The sequence below is a fragment of the Mustela erminea genome, chromosome 11, assembly GCF_009829155.1.
Source record: "Mustela erminea isolate mMusErm1 chromosome 11, mMusErm1.Pri, whole genome shotgun sequence".
In the NCBI taxonomy this organism is placed as follows: domain Eukaryota; kingdom Metazoa; phylum Chordata; class Mammalia; order Carnivora; family Mustelidae; genus Mustela; species Mustela erminea.
Window position 1 is genome coordinate 76,373,218 of NC_045624.1, and position 23,366 is coordinate 76,396,583.

Here is a 23,366-nt window from a genome sequence, read left to right on the forward strand (position 1 = left end):
AACAGAGAGAATCACTTCTAAGAATAACTGAGTAAAAATACCTGGAAGATTAGGAAGATTATACCATTTGGTTACAAGGAAATTAGGCACACTTGGGAGGAGAAATGAGGGAGATTAGTGCAAAATATTCCAACTTGTAGTAGATCAGTAACTGCAAGGGAGCAGTCAGAACATGCTTGAGAAATTTATGGAATTTATATTCTACAGGAAGGCAGAACGAAGATGAGATAGAACAATAGATGGGGCTTTGTGTATATTTCAGTCTAAAGAGAGATGCTCTAGGGTTAGGGAAACAAAAGAAGAGGAAATGGACAAAAGCTTTGGAGAGCCCGAGACTCACTGACTTTATCTCCCTTATTATGGGAAGCTCCAGAAAATGAAACCTAGAGAAGTATGTTAGAAAAACAAGCTTTTTGATGAAAAAACACAAAAAGAGCAAGTGAGAGAAGACTCTTAAACTCAGTAAACACTACTAGTCCATCAAAAAGATAAAGAAACCAGCTTAAACAATTGAATTATTATCAGTACTCCTTTTAAATAGTCAAGGTTATCCAAAACAAGGAAAGTCAGAAACTGTCACAGGCAAGGGGAGCCTCAGGACATGTAAGACTAAATGTAATGTAGTATCCTGAATGGGAGCATGAAACAGAAAAATGACATTAGGTAAAAACTAAAGACATTTGAATAAAACATTAATATTTTTTTACAAATGTACCATACTAATATAAGAGGTTAATAATAGGGGAGACTGGGTGTGAGTATATGGAAACTCTGTACAATTTTTGCAACTTTTCTTTAAATCTGAAACTCTTCTGGAATAAAAAGATTTATTGAAAAAAATTGATCTGTTAGAAGGTCAGATGAGACTTTGGGTAATTGCAGAGGAAAATGCTAGGAATGGCAGTTTTTTAATTGACATTTAAATTTTTTTTAATTAATTAAAAAAATTTAATTTTTTAAATTTTTTAAATTTAATTTTAATGTAATTGACAATTAACATTACTTTCAGGTGTACAATGTATTTGATATTTGTATACACTGAAAAATGATCACCATATTAAGTCCAGTTGCCATCCATCTTAAAATATATAGTTAACATTTTTTTTCTTATCATGAGGACTTCTAAGATCTACTATCTTAGCAACTTTCCAAAATGCAATACAGTATTATTAGCATGTAGTTACAGTGCTGTACATTATATCCCCATGACTTTATTTTGACCCCCTTCACCCATTTAGCTCAGCCTACCAGTTCCCTCTCCTCTAATAACCAACAGCCTGCTGTCCTCTGTATCTGTGAGCTTGGTTGGTTGTTTTGTTTTTTAGATTCTGCATATAAGTGAGATCATATAATATTTTTCTTTGTCTGTCTGATTTATTTCATTTAGCATAATGTCCTCAAGGTTCACCTTTGTTGTTATAAATGGCAAGATTCCATTCTTTCTAATGGATGAACAGTGTTCTATTATTTCTATATATCTAGTTATATCTGTATTATATGTATCTATCTATCTTCTTTACCCACTCACCCACCTATGGACACTTAGATTGTTTCCATATTTTGACTGTTGTAAATAATGCTGCAGTGAACGTAGGGGTAGAGATATTTTTTTGAATTAGTGTTTTCATTTTCTTTGAATAAATACCAGCAGTAGAATACCCAGCTGGATTAATGGCAATTCTATTTTAAATTTTTTTGAGGAAACTGTCTTCCATTGTGGCTGCACCCACCTGCTTTCCATTTACAGTGTACGAGTGTTCCCTTTTCACCACATTCTCCCCAACACTTGTTATTGCTTACCTTCTTGATGCTAGCCACTTCTAATAGGTGTGAGATAAATGATAGTGTTTTGAGAAGCTCTTTTGGTTCTCCCTTGATTACAAAGAACAGGGCATGAATATTAATAGTAAACTAATACAAAGTCTGTGATGATGATTATCCATTTGAATCAACTTTGGGGAAGAAGAACCCTGTCTTAACAGGCAGACTTAAAACCTAAGTGTCCTATAAGAAGAGGCAGTAGAAATAGTAAATGAGACTGAGGGATGAAAATATCCATTACAAGTCTTTTAGCAGTGCTGACACTGGGGTTCGAGAAATGGAAAACTCAAAGGAGATACGAAAATTAAGGTTTGAATATATTGAATGGGAAAGAAAAGCACCTAAAATGTTTGAGCCTGCCACTACTGCAGTTTTCCAACCATTGCAAAAATAAACATATATATAAAAGCAACTTGAGGATAGGGATGGAATGGATGATTCCCCCCCACCCTCCTTGATAAACTTCTACTATCATTACCCATTTGGTGGAATTGAGTTCATTCTTGAAGGTTGTGGGTTCTGAGCATCTCTAACAGACTGAGTGGCATCTTGGCCAGGCCAACCAACACCAAGATTCTCTTTATTTACTTTCCTTCCCTCATATATCCACTGAGGCTCCACTGTGATATTTGGTGTTATTGAATCCTAAATTTGGATGCGTAATTTTGTTCGTGATAACATTTAGAAGCTGGGTAATGTGGGTTTTTTTTTCCTTCTGAATTTCATGGATATGGGCAAATGCGGTGATAATCTTATATAGCCTATTTTTAGACCTTTTTAAAAGTACATCTTGTAAGAGATTTTGTGATAAATGTATTCATTCTTGAGTTTTCAAAAGAATTACCAAGACTGGAGCTGCTGAAAGCTGCTTCTCCCCAGCATCAGGAATTCACTCTGTTGAGACTGAGTGGAATAAGAAATTGGTGAGGATTAATTTTGGACTGATAATTGCTTAGTGATTTTAACTCTTAAGGGCAGGAAGATTTACTTTTTTTTTTTTTTTTTTTTACTGTGATTTATAAGAATTTCAATTTGTTTATTGACTAATTGTTTTTTAAGAAATTTTAATGAGGGTTATATTGAGATTAGGGCATATCTTTATTTCTTTTTTTATAATTGGGGAATCTTTTTTTTTTTTAAGGTTTTATTTATTTATTTGAAAGAGACAGAGAGAGAGAGAGAGAGAGAGAGGGAGAGGGAACACAAGCAGGGAGAGTAGGAGTGGGAGAAGCAGGCTCCCCGCCAAGCAGGGAGCCCGATGCGGGACTCGATCCCAGGACCCCAGGATCATGACCAGAGCCAAAGGCAGACACTTAACAACTGAGCCACCCAGGTGCCCCTATAGTTGGAGAATCTTAATGTTGTCATTTCATAATATTGTTTATCCTCTCATGGAAAGTACTAAGTACTACGGCTGGATATATTTTGGGATGGGGAATTAAAAAACATACTAATTTTCCTTATAAGATGGCATTGTAGCCCAAGGTTAATTTAACTAATGACTTATCAAGACTCCTTTAAAATCTAAAATCTATTAGCTTCCATTATTGTGGAGGAAAACATACATTATAAAGGCAGGTGGATACTTCACTTGAATACTCAAAATCAACATTGGAATAGCATTTTAAAATTTATAAGGCAGTTTTATTCCACAGTATCATTTGTTGATTCACCTATCTGTCCATTCACCCATCTAGTCTTTGTCTTGACCACATAAATGAATTTCCCATGCAAATGAAGATCTTTTCAAAGTTTGGCACTAAGCAAGCAATAATGTTTTAGTGAGTAAATAAATGGATTCTTTGAGAAAAATGCAAATAATTTCCCATATCTATAAAAACATTTAAGTGTAATTTATAGGATTAATACCATGTTACAATTATATTATATTGTAAAGCTATAAGAAGGCATGGTAAAGAATGGATATCTACTGCTCAGTAAAATCAGGTGACTTTTTCAAGGGATCACACTGCTAGTATGTAGCCGACCATAGAAATCAGACTGCTTTTTTTTCTCCTACATGAGGGTCCTTTCTACTACCCAGCATGACCTACAGGTAAACGTGGTTATAGTTCCTTCTTTTATGTTCTAGTTTACTTTTTTAAAAAATGGGTATCTCTGATAATATCAATTTAAGGGACACTTTTTGATTGGTAGTAATTTACCTTCCTTAAGGTGCCTGGTGGTGACATAATTGATTTTGTTACCATTGATTAAAAGCCACATTAAGTTTAAAACTGTCAGCTGAGCCCAGAGATAACATTTTTGTAATGACTTTTAATAAACATGGAAGAAGTGATTTCATTGCATTCATAAATTTGATTAATGATACTTCCCCAGGACCAAAATAAATGAGCTGCTTATTTGCATGCCTAATTGCTTTATTACAGGTAGATTCTTCTATAATACATATTCGGGACAGGAGAGGAGCACTCCAGAGATGGGCCTAGTAAACCACTCTAAAAACCGATACGACTAATAACATTAGAAATCTCAAAATGAGCATGTTTTCATTTACCAAAAAAAGAGAAGAACACTTTGATTCGTCCAGATTTTTCTTATGGTGAAAATATGAACTCTTTTTACCTACAAATAATTGTTCTAGTCAGTATTTCTGAACATCTGATATGCCCCCTCCAAGGCCTTTTTCTCCTTGTGTCTTCCTATCTCAGTTCTAATCATCCAGTTTTTATTGTGAAGTTTTTGATTTATTGCTTGACTCCTAATGTTCTCCCCTCTCAGCTCTACCTTCAGAGTAAAACCAGAATTTACCCATTTCTCATCACCAGTGCTGGTTTCCCTTTTTCTGCTTTTGCATATTTTCAGATAGTGTCAACCCAGTAGACCTTGGGACCACATTCATGTCATTCTACTGCTCAAAAATCTCCAATGTTTTCCCTTTCTTTGGAGAAAAGCCCAAAGTCTTGGCCAGGCACTTGGGTGGCTCCATCAATTAAACCTCTGCCTTCAGCTCAGGTCATGATCTCAGGGTCCTGGGACTGAGCCCTGAATCAGCTCCCTGCTCGGCACGGGATCTGCTTCTCCCCCTCCCTCTCCCTCTGCTCCTCCTCCCTGCTTGTGTTCTCTTTCTTTCTGTATCTCAAATAAATAAATGTAAAAAAAGTCTTAAAAAAGAACAAACCCAAAGTCTTAACTATGCCCAGCAAGACTTTCTGTGATCTTTTCTGGTTTTTCATTCCCACCATCCCCAAATTATCTCACACCTAATCTCTAAATATGGCCCATTCCCACAGCTCTACTCCAAGGTTATTGAGACCACCAGATGTACCATACCTCAGAGTCTCAGGGTTTTTGGCCTGTTATTTCCTTTCTTTGCAAACTCTGCATGTCCAACTGCTTCAGTTCCTTCAGTCTTTTTTTTGGGGGGGGGGGGTGCAAATAGAGGGGGAGAGAGAATCTTAAGCAGGCTCCACATCCAGCAGGAAGCCCAATAAGTAGCCAGGCACAGGGCTTGGCACAGGGCTTGATACAGGGCTGTACATGAGGTTCCATCTCATAACCTTGAGATCATGACCTGAGACAAAAATCAAGGGTTAGACACTTAACCCACTGAGCTGTCTAGGAGCCCCCATTCAATCTTTACAATAAAGTCCCTGGGCATGCTATCTAAAATGTCAACACATTATCCTTTATCCTGGTTTTTTTTTTTTTTCTCTTAAAATTTCTAGTTTTCTAATATACATACAATTTATTTTTTTAAAAGAATATCTGTAGAATCCGTAAGTAGAGTAATTTTAGAAAAACTAGATAATGCACATAGATTTCATCTCTGCAGCAAAGGTGATTTTCATAGATAAAAGTCCCTAGAGAACTGCAGGGATTACTCTGACAGAGAAGCAGTTTTCTAGAAAGAATGCTTTTATGGTGGGGACTGGAAGAGGCTGTTTTTGAGATGTTAGATTAACTGTTGGTGGCTTTGGAGTTTGAGGAGGTGTGTAGGTCCCAAATGGTAGGTAGATGCTTCTAAAAAGGTGCTCGAATCATCAGTCGCTGGATTCTCTGAGTAGGATTGGACAGAAAACAAGCAAAGGGCTTTCACCTCTCTCTAATTCTATGATTTTTGCATATTTCTGAAGGATATGATTTTCTGGAATTTCATACTATAGTTTGGCTCATACAGTCCTGCTCAGAACTCATACTGGGCCTCTCCCACATGTTATTGAGGGTATTTGTGCTCTATTTATCTCCTTTTTATCTTTTAAAATATTTGTAAAAATCAAGATATTGCCTACAAATGGTTAAATGTCTAGAATAAAATACAGCTATCTCAGCATCCATGCTGCTCAGCAGGGCAACCCCTTTTAATTGTCTTCTCTTTGGGGTCCTCTAGTATCTTGAAACAGGATGCTTATACTGCTGTCTCTTCATTGATCAATTCTAGAAAAAGCATTGTTTCTTTTCTGTTATGGTAGAAGAGGATTAACTCATGTGTATCATTTTCTATCAACCAATTTCCCAATGCAGTTATACCATCATTTTTTAGTTTCTTTTCTTGAGGAAGTTTCTAACTACATAGTATTATTTATACTGTTTGTCCTCCTGTTCTTTTGACCACCTAATTTCCCCATTCCTATTTCCTAACTATTGTTAGATACACGTTTACTTTTATGTCATTGAAGGTTGACTAACATTCAGATTCTTTTATTTTTTTAGACATGGTGTTTTGTCTGTAGGTTAATTCTTAAAGCTGACAACTAATATAAAATGTGCTTACAGCTATGCCAATATTATTCAGTAAAGAGAAAATTAATTTGCTAAGCTTATATCCTGTTCTCTTGAATTCCAAAGGTAGATCCCTCTGTCTACTATCAACTTCAAATGCATTCTTCCCGTTTGAATACTACCAGCTGCTAAAAACTGTACCACATTTTGGTCGTCGTGGTATTTGGAAGGCAATCTTCGCACATAGTTTTTATCTCCTGGAGTTTCTGATTGCCTTTTTTTTCTAGTTGGGAGAACAAACATATGTCTTCAGTACTGTTTCCTTGTTATCTTTCAGCTTCTTAATCTTTTGTCTATTTTGTATTCTGTTTCTTAAAGCCTGTTTAATCCAATTTGAAGCCATTACCTTATATTTGAACTGTGGCTTCTGTATAGCTTTCCAGTTCTGGAGTTTCTAATTGTATTTCATTTACCTCATATCTTTTGTACCATCATTTCCCACTCAAACTCTCAAACTGTAATATTGATTCTATACAGTTACTCCTTGTCCTCACCTTCTGTTAAGAACTGCCTCTTTAGTGTTCTTTCTGCCCTTTGAAGCTTACATTCATTCTACTGGGAGATAAAGGCAACCAACAAGATAAAGGCAATTTATAGTTTTGTGTGTTAATTCTACTTAGTATTAGGAAGAGGAATATATAAGAAGTTGGAAGTCCTAGGTGCCAGTGGAAAAGGGGATGATGCATTTTTCAAGTTCCAAGTCAGAACTCTTTCAGAAAATCAATATTGAAAAAGGTGTTTCTGTTCCTTAGTAATCATAGAATATGCTGCATGTATTAAATTGGGCACTAAATCGGCCTTAGTGGGCTGCCTAGAGACTAAATCTAGCGTTGTTTTTAAGCTGAGAAAATAATGTATTTCAGTTTTCAAGCCATAAGATTTGTAAATGAACTTCCAGAACAAAATCTATTTGTTAAAATTCATTGGTTCATTTGGCAATTGACTAAGTTGCTGAGTTATCCTAAATGGAAAATAATTTCTTTAACAGCCTGTCTAGGCAGGAATTATAGGTTTCTTTTATTTTCTATAGGGTGTTTCAGCATTTAAAACTTATTATTGGGGCACCTGGGTGGCTCAGTGGGTTAAAGCCTCTGCCTTCGGCTCCGGTCTTGATCCCAGGGTCCTGGGATCGAGCCCCACATCGGGCTCTCTGCTCAGCGGGGAGCCTGCTTCCATTCCTCTCTCTCTGCCTGCCTCTCTGCCTACATGTGATCTCTGTCTGTCGAATAAATAAATAAAAATCTTTAAAAAAAAAAAAACCAACTTATTATTAATTTAGTAGAATTATATAACATTGTCGGACTGTAAACCATTTTAAATGTGGTCTCTTTACATATACAAGGAAACTGCTGTGTCCTTAAGTTGATCTGTATACTAAAAAGGTCAACCTGGGATTGTTTGTGGTAAAGACTCATAGAACCATTTTTTGTAGTACTTTCTTTTTTGATCTGTTACATATCAAATGGAGATAAAGGTAAAAAAAAATATCTAAATGTTCTCATTAATTCAAGGTGTGAGGTTCCCTGGAAAGAAATGCAATTATACCCTAGAGGCAGCCAGATTTCTGAGCCTTAAATTTGCTACTTTGGCTGTTTTAGCTATTTTGTTCTGTTTATTCAGATTTCACTCACACAGAGAATCCATCTGTATGTATACTAGGGGCTAAATATTTGACCAAGTTTTTAATTTAGTACTAGTTGAAATGAAAAACTATTTCTAAGCAGGTTTGGTTTATGATTGTTTGTACATTTGTTTTAACTTATCTGTTGTTTAGAAGGTTTCTTTATTATAAAGACTATATGTGTATGTATATGTGTATAAGATATATAAGATGCATTCAAAATATATACATGTATCTTAGAGTAGCCAAGACTGTAAGTTTAAACTGTAAAGATTAAATAATAACCTTTGCAAAAGCAAATATTCCTTTCATTGCTACAAATCTTGGAATAAAGAAAATTATTGTTGGTGAAATACAAATAAGGATATGAAGAAAGAGTTAAAACATTAATGAGATAGTCCTAATTTCTTTAAGGCCATTTATGTGTATAAATTAAATGTCAAATTAATAGTTTGCTTACATGCCTGGTAATTTTTTATTGGATGCCAGGTTTTGTGAAATTTATCTTTTTGAGTATTTTGTATTTCTGAAAATATTCTTGAGTTTTATTCTGGAATACAGGTATTTGTAAATAGGTTGATGTCTTTGGGTCTTGCTTTAAGCTTTGCTAGGTGGGACTGTAGATACATGCAGTTTAGAGTTAATTTTGCCACACCACAGAAGGGAGTCATTTGTTAGTGCTACACGCTCTGTCATTATGAGATTTCTACTCCTGCTGTTGGGAAGAGGCATTATTCCCAGCCCCGTGGGAGCTCCAAGCACTGTTTGCTGTAATCATTTCACATGATCGCCTCCTCCTCACAGTGTTGGGTAGTTTCCTCACACTTATGCACTGATCAGTAGTTACATGAATACTTGATCCTCGGCATATCTTTGGGGCTCTTTCTCATTTTCCCATTATTCTGATCTGCAAATTCTCTTTTCCTTGGTTTTCTAGAGTCTCAGCTCTGTCTCATGTTAGGGACCCTGCCAAGCACTGCTAGGTTTTCTCTCCCCAAGTTGCTGCATGCAAGCTTACACCTGGCAGGCAGTAAGCTGGAATAATCACAAAGCTCATCTCATTTCTTCATTGCTTAATGTCTGATTTTTTTTTTTTTTTTTTAAAATAAGCTCCATGCTGGCTGTGGGACTCCAATGCACAAAGATCCGACCTGAGCTAAGATCAAGAGTCAAGTGCTTAACTGAATGAGCCACCCAGGTGCCCCATAATGTCTGATATTTTGAAAGCCTCTGATTTGTTTATTCGGTTAGTTTTTTTCAGACATTTCAGGTAGGGTAAATCTGGTCACTCACAACTTCTTGGCTGGAAGCAGAGGTCTACCATATTTTTTTAATGACTACAGATGTTCCACTGTATTGCTTATATCAAAATGTAACTGGAGACTAACTGAAGGACATAAAACTTATCTCTAGCGTTTTCAAATTATAAGCAGTATAAAATAACTCTTATGTGTATATTTTAAAATGTGATAGAATAATTTTTTCCTCATTTTTTTTAGCTGATAAAAATGACCAAGAAATACTTTTCAATCATGTTTAGCTTTAAAAGTTCCAATTTAGATTTAAAAAAATTTATTTATATTAGAGAGATTGCTACAAGAGGGAGGGGCAGAGGGAGAAAGAATCTGAAGCAGATTGCACTGAGGGCAGAATCCAACATGGGATTCCATCTCACGACTGTGTGATAATGACTTGAGTGAAAATCAGGAGTCTGGTGCTAGACAGACTGAACCACTGAGGCACCCCCAAAAGTGGTGTTTTTACAGTAAGAATGGTAGTTGTCTTTTCACTACCCTATCACTTCAAGTTTCAGAAAACATTGCAAAGTGTAGCAGATGGTAAGGATGGTCTTACTCTCTGCATGTTCAAGTTGGAGGAGGCTATGACAAATAGACTAAGGATATAAATATTAGTGTTTGCTAGATGTTTTTTTTTTTTTAACAACTCATTCATTCAACAAATATTTTATTGAGTTTCAGTTATTTGGAGACACTGATGCACCCTAGTGTATGTTAAATAAAGGCATATAATACAGATATTTTGTCGATCCTAGTCTATATTACATTTTATAGTTTAAATTCAACTCTGAAGATTTATAACTTATAATTTTTGTTTTTGTTTTTTTTTTATTTGAGTATAGTTGACACACAATGTTATATGAGTTTCAGGTGTACGACAGAGTGGTTCAGCATTTCATTTTACTATGCTCACCACAAGTGTAGTTACCACCTGTCACCATACAATGCTATTACAGTATCATTTGCCATATTACCTATGCTCTACATTTTATTCCTATGACATATTCAGTCTATAGCTGGAAGCCTGTATCTCCTGCTCTCCTTCACCAATTGGCCCAGCCCCCAGTCCTCTGCCAAACATCAGTTTGTTCTCTCTGTTGATCTTATAAATTTTTTTTGTTTTAAATTACTTTCCTATAAACAAACAGAAGGTACATTTTAAACAAAGCAAAACACATTCAACAACCTGCTATTTCACTACTGAATTTATTTTGTTCCTAAGTGTAGTGATTACCTGATTACTTGTAACAATATATATTCCTTCCATACTGGTATTTGACATTGGAATTTAACAAAACAGACCCAATTCAATAAATTTGGAGAAATAGGTTTTCTTTCCCAGCCCTGTGCCCCAATTTTTCTACTTATCAGAACATCTTATAGGACACATTTTATAGGTAAACATTGTGCTTGGGGTCCTGATATTTTTCATAAAGACATTTAGGGTAGGAAGAAATCTCTCTTCTATAAGTGCAATATCCACATTAGATAAAATTTCAAATGCAAACTATTACTTCAGGTTATTCAGAATTCTTATATCTGTATTCATTGCTTCAGAGTCCCATTTTTTTTTTTTAAGATTTTATTTATTTATTTGACAGAGATCACAAGTAGGCAGAGAGGCAGGCAGAGAGAGAGAGAGAGAGAGAGGGAAGCAGGCTTCCTGTAGAGCAGGGAGCCCGATGTGGGGCTCGATCCCAGGACCCTGAGATCATGACCCGAGCCGAAGGCAGCAGCCCAAACCACTGAGCCACCCAGGCGCCCCAGAGTCCCATTTTTTAAATAGAAATATTGATAAAGTAGTCCTCCCAAAAAAGGTAATCTCTTCCATACAAAATCTTTATCATTACTCTTTCTTTTTTTGAAATACCAGAATCAAGTGCTAAAGTAATTTTTTGTTTAAATTATCCAATTTAATGACTCTGCAGTTTTTCCCATAGAAAAACACTTCAAAATTTAAAAAGGTGAAATTAGATGAAGGGAAATCCTGCTGTGACTCACACAGGATTTCTCTTGTGAAAGAGAAATATTTCACAGTAGTGAGCTTCTTAATTAATAAAGAAGCGAATAGGATTTTGTGAATAGGCCTGACTTTGTGTTCCTGGCAAAATGCGCCAATTTGGATTGTGTGATTCGAAGCTGGGTACCTGGCAAACTTGGGACCAGGGTTAGATCAGGTTTTGTGAGATCTGTAGCTTATTCAATTAGGTGAAAAGGGCCTTACCAAAAAAAAAAAAAAAGAAAAAAGAAAATTAAAAACACAAAATTTGTTATGAAAGAGATATTTGTTCAGCATGAGAAAAATATAATAAAATATACAAATTTAAAAAGCTGACAAATAGCATTAAACCTTAAAAACACAAAATGCAGAAATAAATACATGTCTTTAATAATGAATTGCTTGGCATACCTCTATTATTCTATTCCCTTTCTGTTTTGGCTGCATACTTTGTATTGGCTACATACTTTGTATTCTGTATTTTTTTTTTTTTCCTCATATAGATGTTGAGTTGTTCCTACACCCTTATTAGAAGAGATTTTCCTTTTTTGCTTGAATTTCTCTTGTGTCTTTGTCAAAAACCATTTGATTAATGCATGGAACACATTTTTGAACACTCTGTTCTTTTTCATTGATTTATTTGTCTATGCTCTCATCACTACCACACCATCTTAATTATTGTAGGTTTATTCGAAGTTCCTGAAGTCAAAGGTTAGATCTTCTAACTTTGGTGTTTTTCAAGGTAGTTTTAATTATCTTTTGTTTTTTGCTTTTCCTAATACATTAAAATATTTTCTCATCTTTTTCTAGTACAAAATATGTTAGAATTTTTATTGGGATTATGTTGCATTTATAGATCAGTCTTGGTGTCTTAACAATATTTGGTCTTGTGATCCATGAAAATGATATATATCTCTATTTATCCAATTGTTCTTAGCAACATTTTATATTATTAGTATATAAGTTTTGTATTTAATTTTGTTAAATCTAAACATCTAAACTAAGCATTTTTGGTGCTATTTTAAATATTATCTAAAAAATTTGTTTTTAAATGTTCATTGTTAGGGGCACCTGGATCACTCAGTTGATTAAGCGTTAAGCATCTGCCTTTGACTCAGGTCATGATCCCATAATCCCAGGATCAGAGCCCCACATTGGGCTCTCTGCTCACCAGGAAGCCTGCTTTCCCCTCTTCTGCTTACTACTCCCCTTGCTTGTGCGCTCTCACTTTCTGTCAAATAAATAGTTCATTGTTAGTATAATAAAAACATGAGTGCTGTATGTCTATTAATTCTGTAACCTGAAACAATAGTTGCAGTAGCTTTTTGTTTTTGTATGTTTTTTGGGCAGGTTTCTTAAGATTTTTTATATACATAATCCTTTCAACTGTGAATAATGATACTTTCCCTCCTTTCATATCTGTTTGTTGTTTTTTTCTTTTGCATTGGATATTAACTCTTTTTTTTTTTTAAGACTTTATTTATTTATTTGACAGAGAGAAAGATCACAAGTCGGCAGAGCAGCAGGCAGAGAGAGAAGGGGAAGAAGGCAGAGAGCCCGATGCAGGGCTCAATCCCAGGACCCTGAGATCATGACCTGAGCCGAAGGCAGAGGCCCTAACCCACTGAGCCACCTGGGCGCCCCTGGATATTAACTCTTAAGCCATGATCAGGTGATGTGGCTAGATTAGATACCTTTTCTTTTTATGTCATGTTAGAGGGAAAATATTTACTATTACACTGTTAAAAAAGATGTAATTTTTTATTGATCATGGTTCTTATCACATTGGTTAAGTTTTCTTCTCAATTTTCTGAGAGATTTTTATTCAGAGATTGTTTTGTTTTTGTCAGATGCCATTTCTCCATTTAGTAAAACAATCATATGACTTTTTGTCTTAAACTGTTACAGTAGTGAATTGTATTGATAGAGTATCCTAAATTAAACTTCCCTTGAATTCCTTGAATATATTTAACTTGATCATAGTATACAATGTTTATATATGGTTGGATTTGATTTACTAATATTTTAAAAGGATTTTTGAATATATTTTTTGAAGTTTTATAAATTTATTTTCTTATAATGTTCTTATCTGATTGTGATAATCAGTAATATTAACCTTATAAAGTAACTCAACATGGTGGCAACTTCCTTTCTCTTCTGTTTCCTGAAAGATTTTGTGTAAGACTTGTATTAGTTTTTATTTAAATATCTATTAGGATTTACTGGTGATGCCATCTGGGCCTAAAGGATTTTTTCTTTTCTTTGGATGGAAGATTGTTTAATTACAAATTTAATCACTTTCTTGGAAAGAGGGCTCTATAGAGTTTCAGTTTCTTTTCTGGTCAATTTTAGTAATTTGTATCTTCCAATACATTTTCCATGTAATCTAAGTTGTTGAATTTAATGCCATAAAGTTACTCATGATAGTCCATCATAATACTTTTAGTCTAAGTATCAATCATACATAGTATTGATATTGTGTCTTTATTCATATTCATTCTAGGGGTTTATTAATTTCACTGATTATTTCAAAAGACTAACTGATTTTGTTAATTTTCTGTATCGTTTTTCTTTTTCTATTTATTATTTCTACTTGATTTTTATTATTCCTTTATTTTGGTTCTTCTAATAACTGTAGTTTATATTTTGAATATTCTATAGATTTTAAACATGGAACAGAAGTCATTGCCTTACACCTTTAAAATATTCTAATATAGCATTTAAAACTATACACTTCTGGAAAGAGGTTTCTTAGAAGATGGTGGAATTCCTGGAAGCAGATTCCAGAATATGTCTCCCTACATAGACTATAATTGTTCTGGCAGAATTTTTCTGATGTATTTGTCCTGGAACTCTGGAGTCCATGTAGATCTTGCAATCTCTGGGGAAGGCTTGGACAGTAACTTGTGGTTAATTTTGGTCAACTTCAGTTCTTACTGTAGCAGCAGTACCCATCTCTCATATGTTCTAAAGTAGCTTCCACACAGCTTGCAGGAGCCAGGGGGAGCAAAAAGGGTTCTATTCTTCAAACCATGGGGAATCTCTGTTCTGATTACTGATTCTAATCAGAGAAGTAGAGATAAAGAATTTAGCAGTCCTTATTATTGTATTTCCTTCCATTGTTGCAAGCCCCTGCACCTATGAATGAAAAGACTTCCAGGAATTTAAATCACCAGTGTTATATCTCCTCTTCATTTAAAATTTTTCCACCTTTAGAAACCAGATATTGAAAACTATGACATGCAAAAGCAACTGGTTATATGAGGAAAATGAGACAGTGACTACATGTGTTCAGAGAAAAGTGCAGGTTCAGAAAAGACTTGAAAGGACCTCATATTTATAGCTCTACTTGACACAAAGGTAATCTATAACAACAAAAAAACAGGAACAATAACAGAAACCATTAACTTTCAAAATTATAAAAGAAAAAAAAAACCTGTCAAGAATTTTATATCCAACAAAACTGTCCTTCAAAAATGAGGGGAGAAACTAAGGCATTCTCAGATAAATAAAAAATGAAGGATTTGTTACCCCTAGACCTATATTGCAAGAAATGCTTAGGGGAGTCCTGCAGGTTGAAATAAAAGGACACTATAGAGTAATGTAAAGATATGTAGAAATACAGATCTCCATAATGGTAAATACATGGGTAATTATAAAAGCTAATATCACTGTAACAATGCTTTGTAACTCCATTTTTTTGTTTTTTCCCCCCCAACTTTTTGTCTTTTACATAATTTAAGAGACTGATGAATTTAAAAGAATCACTAGTTTATGTTTTGGGCCACATGATGTATAAAGATATAATTTGTGGCATCAACAACTGAAAGGGGTGAGGGTAGAGCTATTAAAGGAGCAGTTTTTGTATGATATAGAAGGTAAGCTGATATAAACTGAAATTTGAGTGTTATAATTTTAAGATGTCAAATGTAAATTCCACAGTAACAGTGAAGTAAATAGCCAAAGAATATACACAAAAGGAAAGGACAGAGGAAGTTAAATGTTTCACTACAAAAACAAGCAAATGAACAAAAAAAACCAGGTTATATGAAAGAAGACAGTAATGTAGAAGATGAAGGACAAAAAGGCTAGAAGACTTATAGAAAACAAATAACAAAATGACAGAAATGAGTTTTTCTTATTCCTAATGGCTTTGAGTATGAATGGCTTAGACTTTCCAATAAAAAGACAGAGATTGATAGAATGGAAAATAAACATACACATGATCCAGCTATATACTGTCTACAAGAGACTCACTTTGTATCCAAAGATATGAGTAGATTAAAATTGAAAGGATGGGAAAAGATACTCAATGCAAATAATAACCAAAAAGAATAAGACTGGCTATACTAACATCAGACAAAAGTTTTAACTTAAATGAAAAATATTATAAGACTCAAAGGACATTATGTATTAGTGAAAGTTTTGGCGTAACAAGAAGATACGACAAAACCTACCAAGACCAAGTCACAAGCATTTGGAAAATCTGAATAGATTTATAATTAGTAGAGAGAGTGAATCAGCAATCAAAAATAACTTACAAAATGCTTAGACCTGGTGACTTCACTAGTGAATTCTATACAATATTCAGAGAATAGCTAACACTAATCCATTTCTAACATCCAAAAATTTGAAGAGAAGAAACACTTCCTAACTTACTCTGTGAGACCAGCATTGCTCTGGTATCAAAGCCAAAGACACTACAGGTAAAGAAAACTATAGACCCATATTACTTATGAACATTGATGCAGAAATCTTCAACAAATTACTACAATAAATTCAGTAGCACATTAAAGGATTATGCACAATGAGCCAGTGGGGTTCATTCCTGGAATACAAGTTGACTTAATATACAAAAATTGACCAATGTAGCACACCACATTAATAGAATAAAGGGAAAAAATACCACATGATCATTTTACTTGATGTACAAAAAATATTTGACAAAATTCAACATACTTTAATGATAAAAATACTCAAATGAAGAATAGAAGAAAATTACCTCAACATAATAAAAGCTATGTACGAAAAATCCATAGTGGACAGCATATGCAGTAGTGAAAACCTGAAAACTTTCCTTTGAATATCAGAGGGCAAATAAATAATAAACAAATGGCGTTCAAAGAACTGGAAACGGGCTCTCAAAGAGTTTTTTGTACACTCGTATTCATTGCAGCATTCTCAATAACTAAAGCATGGAAGCAACCCAAGTGTTCATTGATAGATGAATGGATAACCAACATGTGGTTTATGCATATATTTTTCAGTCTTAAAAAGGAAAGAATTTTTGACATATTGTACAACATGGATAAACATTGAAGGCATTATACCAAGTAACATAAGCCAGTCACAAAAACCCCCCAAAACAAAAAACAAAAACCAGATACTCTGGTTTCACTTATATGGGTTATTCAGAGTAGTCAGGATCATACAGATAGACAATAGATAGGTGGGTGCCATAGGCTGGAGGGAAGGGAGAATGGAACATTATTGTTTAATGGAATAGGCTTTCAATTTTGAAGATGAAGAGCTAAGGAGATGGATGGTGGTGATGGTTGCAAAGGATTATGAATATATTTAATACCACTGAACTGTACATCTGAATGGTTAAAATAGTAAATTTTATATTATGAATATTTTACTATAGTTTAGAAAATTGGAAAAAATGCACATTTTTCTAAAGGTGAATTTGTTGCATTTCATAAATTTTAATTCATTGTACTTCATTATCATCCAGTTGGATGTATTTTCTCATCTTCTGGTAATACTATTCATCTTCAAGTTTTCTAGTTGACATTAGTATTGGTATAACTATACCAGATTTCTTATACTTAATGTTTGCATGGTTTATCTTTTTTTTTTTTTTAATTAGCTTTCCAGATGCCTGGGTGGCTCAGTCGTTTAAGCATCTGACTCTTGATTTTGGGTTAGGTCATGATCTCAGCATAGTGGGATCAAGCCTTGAGTAGGGCTTCTGGCTCAGTAGGGACTCTGCTGGAGATTCTCTCTCCCTCTTCTTCTGTCCCTCCACCCTGCTCACATACATACACTTTCTCTCTCTCAAAAAAATAAGTAAATTTTTAAAAAGATTTTTAATTATGAAAACTTTTGTACTTTTATATTTAAAGTATCTATATATTTTTTGTAAATAACCATGGTTGAGTCACAGTCTGTGTTTTAAGGGAGGTGTTGTGTTTATAATTTTTAATGTAATTATTGACATGCTTGAGTTTTATTTTGGCATTTGAATTTCTAAAAAAATCTATTCCTTTTCCTATAGTTCTTTTCTTTTGGCCTTTTTTAAAAAAGTATATAGATATGTTTTTACATTCCATTTTATATTATGGCATTTTAGTTACTCTTCTTTATACTTTTGGGGTGTTTCTTTAGATAATAAAATATGCACATATAATTTATTATGACAAACATTAAAAATAATTTAAGAGCAGTTTAAGAAGTTTATAAAAATATATTTTCAGTTGTCATATATTTTACTTCTTAACATTCTATAAAAAACATTTTTATTAAGTTTTTATTTTAATTCCAATATAGTTAACCTACAGTGTTACATTAGTTTGAGGTGTACAATATAGTAATTCCACATTCCATATATCATCTAGTACTCAAGACAAGTGCCCTCCTTAAGCCCCTTCACCTATTAACCCCTGTCTTCATGCCCTCCCCTCTGGTAACTATTAGCTTGTTTTCTATAGTTAAGAGTCTGTTTCTTGGTCTGCCTCTCTCTCTCTCTTTTTTCCCTCTTTGCTCATTTGTTTTGTTTCTTAAATTCCACATATGAGTGAAATCATATGGTATTTGTCTTTCTCTGACTGACTGACTTTGTTTAGCATAATATTCTCTAGCTCCATCTATGTTGTTGCAAATGACCAGAATCCATTATTCATGGCTGAATAATATTCTACGTATATGTATATGTATATGTATATGTATATGTATATGTATATGTATATGTATATGTATGTACATATATGTGTATGTAGGCCACTTATTCTTTATCCATTCATCTGTCAATGGACACTTAGGCTGTTTCCATAATTTGCTTTTGTAGATAATACTGCTGTAAACCTTGGGTGTATCCTTTTAATTAATATTTTTGTATTCTTTGGGTAAATACCTAGCAGGGCAATTGCTGGATCCTAGGTTAGTTCTGTTTTTACCTGTTTGAGGAAGCTCCATACTGTTTTCCAGAGGGTTGCACCAGTTTGCATCCTCACCAACAGTGTACAAGGGTTACTTGTTTCACATCCTTGCCAACATTCGTTTCTGTGTTTTTGATTTTAGCCATTCTGAGAAGTATGAGTTGATATCTCATTATAGTTTTGCACTTCCCTGATAATGAGTGATATTGAGCATCTTTTCATGTGTCTGTTAGCCATCTGTATGTCTTCTTTGGAAAAATGTCTGTTCATGTCTCCTGCCCATTTTTTAATTGGATTATTCATTTCTGGGGGCTTGAATTTTTAAGTTCCTTATATATTTTGTATACTAACCCTTTATTGGCTGGGTCATTTATAAATATCTTCTCCCATTCATTTGATTACCTATTAGTTTTTTTTTATTGTTTCCTTCACTGTGCAGAAGCTTTTTATTTTGATGTAGTCCCAATAGGTTATTTTTACTTTATTTCCCTCACCTCAGGAGACTTATCTAGAAAAATGTTGCTGTGGCTGATGTCAGAAACATTACTGCCTGTGCTCTCTTCTAGGATTTTTATGGTTTCGGGTCTTACATTTAAGTCCTTAATCTATTTTGAATTTATTTTTGTGTATAGTATAAGAAAGTGGTCCATTTTCATTCTTTTGCATGTAGCTGTCCAGTTTTCCCAACACCATTTGTTGAAGAAACTGTCTTGTTTACATTGCATATTCTTTCCTACTGTTGAAGATTGACTATATAATTATTATAAAACAATTTTTGTTATAATTTTACTTTACATGGTAAATTGTCTCCAAGGAAACAAAAAAAATATGTGTAGGTATAGGAATAATAATTTCAATGGTCCTTAATATTTGCTGACCAATTTTTTTTCTGGTGATCTTCATTACTTGTTACAAAACCGTTCCCAACTGATACCACTTTCCTTTAGCCTACAGAAAATCCTTTAGTGTTTCTTATAGTGGAGATTAATTCTTTCAAGTTTTCACTCTGAAAATGATCTTGTAACATGTAATATTTATTAATAAAATTGGAAAAGTAAAGGAAATCCATTGTTTTATAGACTTTTTAGAGAGGAGCACTCATGCTGCTTTAAGCAGGGAAAAATGATGAAACCACAAAATTATCTTTTGGCAATGGAATTTAAAATATGTTTCATATTTTGACTTAAATATTAAAATTCTTGGAATTTATAGGAAAATTCATATGTGAAAATATGTCTGTAAGGGTGCACCACATAGCTTTATTTCTAATAGCAAAAAGAAAAATGGCAATAACCTCAGTTAAGTAAATGATAGTATATCCATATGACAGAATAACATTTAGCTCCCAAAATTTATGTTGCAAAATACATTGCTAGAATTGAGAAAATTCTAAAAAAATAGTGTGTATACTATGAAATAACTTAAAAATGTGTATGTTTTTAACTGAATAGAAAAGAAAACTGGTAGATATCAAATTTTAGCAATGGTGATTTTTTTTTTTCCTTTCTGGTTTTTGTTGTATGTGTGTGTGTGTGTGTGTGTGTATGTATGTGTGTTTTCCAACTTGTCTGCCTTGACTTTGTAATTAAGCTGAACTCTTATAATATTTATTTAAGGAACTATTATCAAGGACAGTAGAAAATATTAAATACACCGTAGAAAAAATATCTAAGAAAGAAATTCTACTGAAGTTTGGAGTTTATATAATTCCCTAGGGAGTGTAGATGTCTTTTTTGCCTAAGGGACTAACAATAAAACCATTTAATTCGTGTTTCATGTCTCTTCTTTTCCATACCTAATGAGCTGTGGTAAAGGGATAAAAGTTGAGAAAGACACAGGAGCCACATAATATAATCCTGAATTTTAAAAAAGCCAATTATAAATGGAAGTGTCTTTAAATTTTACACCAATTATGAAAAGCCTGGTTTATATCTTTGCAGGTTTCCAAAAAGTTTTGAAGGTTATATTTTCTGTTTTCTGAAATGTGTTGATTCTTCTTACTAGAGAACTGGGAACTGGAAAATTGTTAGCCTGGTGACCTGAAATGATGTATTTTGGCCTGAGGCTAGTTGACCTGCCAGGCAAATGGTAATGGGTAGAAGGGTGTGTTCCTTACAACACTTCAATGTCTATTTTTACCTATGCACACAGGCATCATCTTAAGAAGCAATGTGCTGTTGTGCATTTGAAGGTCCTACAGTACTATGGCAAATTGGAATTTAGATTTTCTGACCATTGATAAACTACCAATCCATTCTCTTGGTGAAATAAAAAAATATGGAGAACTTGTATTTGAAAGAGAATTATTAATGGTGCTTATCTTGCCTTACTATGTTGTGATATTACGGAATATTACTAAAATGTTACTTAAAAGGCTGTGGGTAGAAAGAAGTATGATCTAATTAGTACGTATTTAATGATATTACTTCTGTTTCCAGTAGGAACAAATTAGAAGCATTTATGTTAGATTTAGAAAGGCGTTTATAAGAAAACTTAAATATGTTAAGTGTACGAAAATATAAATTTTATATTCTTCCACCTAACATTTTATTGTGAAATATAAATTATCCCCACTTAACATTTTATTGTGACCATTACCTAAGGCAATAAATATTTTTGAAAGCATTATTTTCAATGGGTATATAAAATTCTCCTAAAGGAAAAGCCTCTTCTTTTTCTGTCAACCAATAAATTGCTGCCAAAATAATCATTCTTCATTACAAGATGGTATCACATCATTAAACTACATTGGTTTTCAGAAATGATTTTATGAAACTCTCGAAATGTTAGTGATCACAACAGGACATTATAAAAAGAGGGTAATTTCTCTTTAGTCTCAGATTATCAATGTGCTTTTCCTAAGCACCTGTTTATTTTTAACTTATGGATGCTATATGCCATAAAAATGACTACATTTTAAATCCTGCCTCTAGAAAGCTTGGATAAAGTTGTAGTCTAACTCTAGAATTTACATATAACTTCACTTAGACTTCCCATACCCAAACATCACTTACTGTAAATTAATTTTAGCTTGTCATATGTGTGCAGGCTTTTGAGACATATTTATTGTGAAAAGTTAGTATGCAAATAACAACAAATCAGCTATGATTATAAAAATACCACAAGGAAATTACCTGGTCTCTGAGTATAAGTTTCCCAACCTAAATGATGTGGATAGATACTTTAGGGTAGAGACATAATGAAGTTTAAATTAGATACTTTAAGTGAAAGCCTATTCCACAGTCAGAAAGAGAATAATGTTCAAAAGGTGTCTTCCATTCTTACTTTAGAAACAGAGTTAGTACATAAATTCCATTTTCATTTAGATGACATACTTCTTGTTAACTGGAGTCATTCTGAAACCATCCCAAGTAGATGACAACCTATCTAGTGTTAGCAATATTTTAGTACTTTATATAGAGCAACTGTATATATTAAAAATAAGTTTATTTTATTTTATTTTTTTAAAGATTTTATTTATTTATTTGACAGACAGAGATCACAAGCAGGCAGAGCAGCAGGCAGAGAGAGAGAGAGAGAGAGAGGAGGAAGCGGACTCCCTGCTGAGCAGAGAGCCTCATGCAGGGCTCAATCCCAGGGATCATGGCCTGAGCCGAAAGCAGAGGCTTTAACCCACTGAGCCCAGGAGCCCCTAAAAATCATTTTAAAAGGCTAGTGAAATAAAACAAAAATGTTTTTCAGTTTTCAAATGATTATTTTGGTAATATATAGTTAAATGCAATTTTATCTTTAGTATGGAAAAGGATTACCATAATTTCTTTAGCAGTATAATCTTAGAATATAATAAAACTATGGCAATTTATATATAGTTTTATACAAAAGATTTAAGATATTTCAAACTTTAAATATATATGAGAAAATTATGAAAGAAGGATGAAAAAGTCAGTGTAGAGCACTCCATGTACTAAATATAATAAAATATATTCCTTTTTTTTTAAAAGATTTTATTTATTTATTTGATATATAAAGAGAGAGCACAAGCAGGCAGAGTGGCAGGCCAAGGGAGAGAGAGAAGCAGACTCCCCACTGAGCAAGAAGTCCAGTGCGGGACTCGATCCCAGGACACTGAAATTATGACCTGAGCTGAAGGCAGCTGCTCAAGCAACAGAGCCACCCAGGTGTCCCTGTAAAATATTTTCTTAATAATAAGATTACTAATCAGGAATGGCAATATGTGTAAAGAAACATCTCCCCTATTACATATGTTTGTATTAATTTGCTTTTTACATAGTATATTAATATTTGATTTACTTAAATCACACTTTGCCTTTAAAATATCATTAAAATTTATAACATATAGATAATGCAGTTATGTAATTACTTAATCTTGTGTTGGGGATAGTGAGGGAAGTAGGCTGTGTCATAGGGATAGCTCACAAGATGTTTTTATTTTTCCTTTAAATTTAATTAATACTTATTTAGTATTTAAAATTAAAATTAAAATTGTAAAATTGTAAAATTAAAGCAAATATTTTCCTAGTGTTCACATATAATCAGGGCTTGCAACTTATATCTTTTGACTAAAAAATACATTACAAATAAAATCTAACTATGGTGGTCAAAACGTCTTAACCAGGGAAGAGAAAATTTAGTGTTAAACATTTTTCTTCTGAGAGAAATCAACCAAGTGAGCCAATAGTGATTGGACAGTCTGCCCTTCTTCATTCCATTTCCCTTTCCTAGAATGAAATAAAACAATGAGA

At 33.5% G+C, this 23,366-nt stretch overlaps 1 long non-coding RNA gene across 1 annotated transcript in view; it reads left to right on the forward strand.

The window, feature by feature from the left end:
• LOC116569024 overlaps window positions 1–23,366 on the forward strand; it is a 37,386-nt gene that overhangs the window by 13,817 nt on the left and 203 nt on the right. The gene's annotated exons all lie outside the window — the stretch shown is intronic.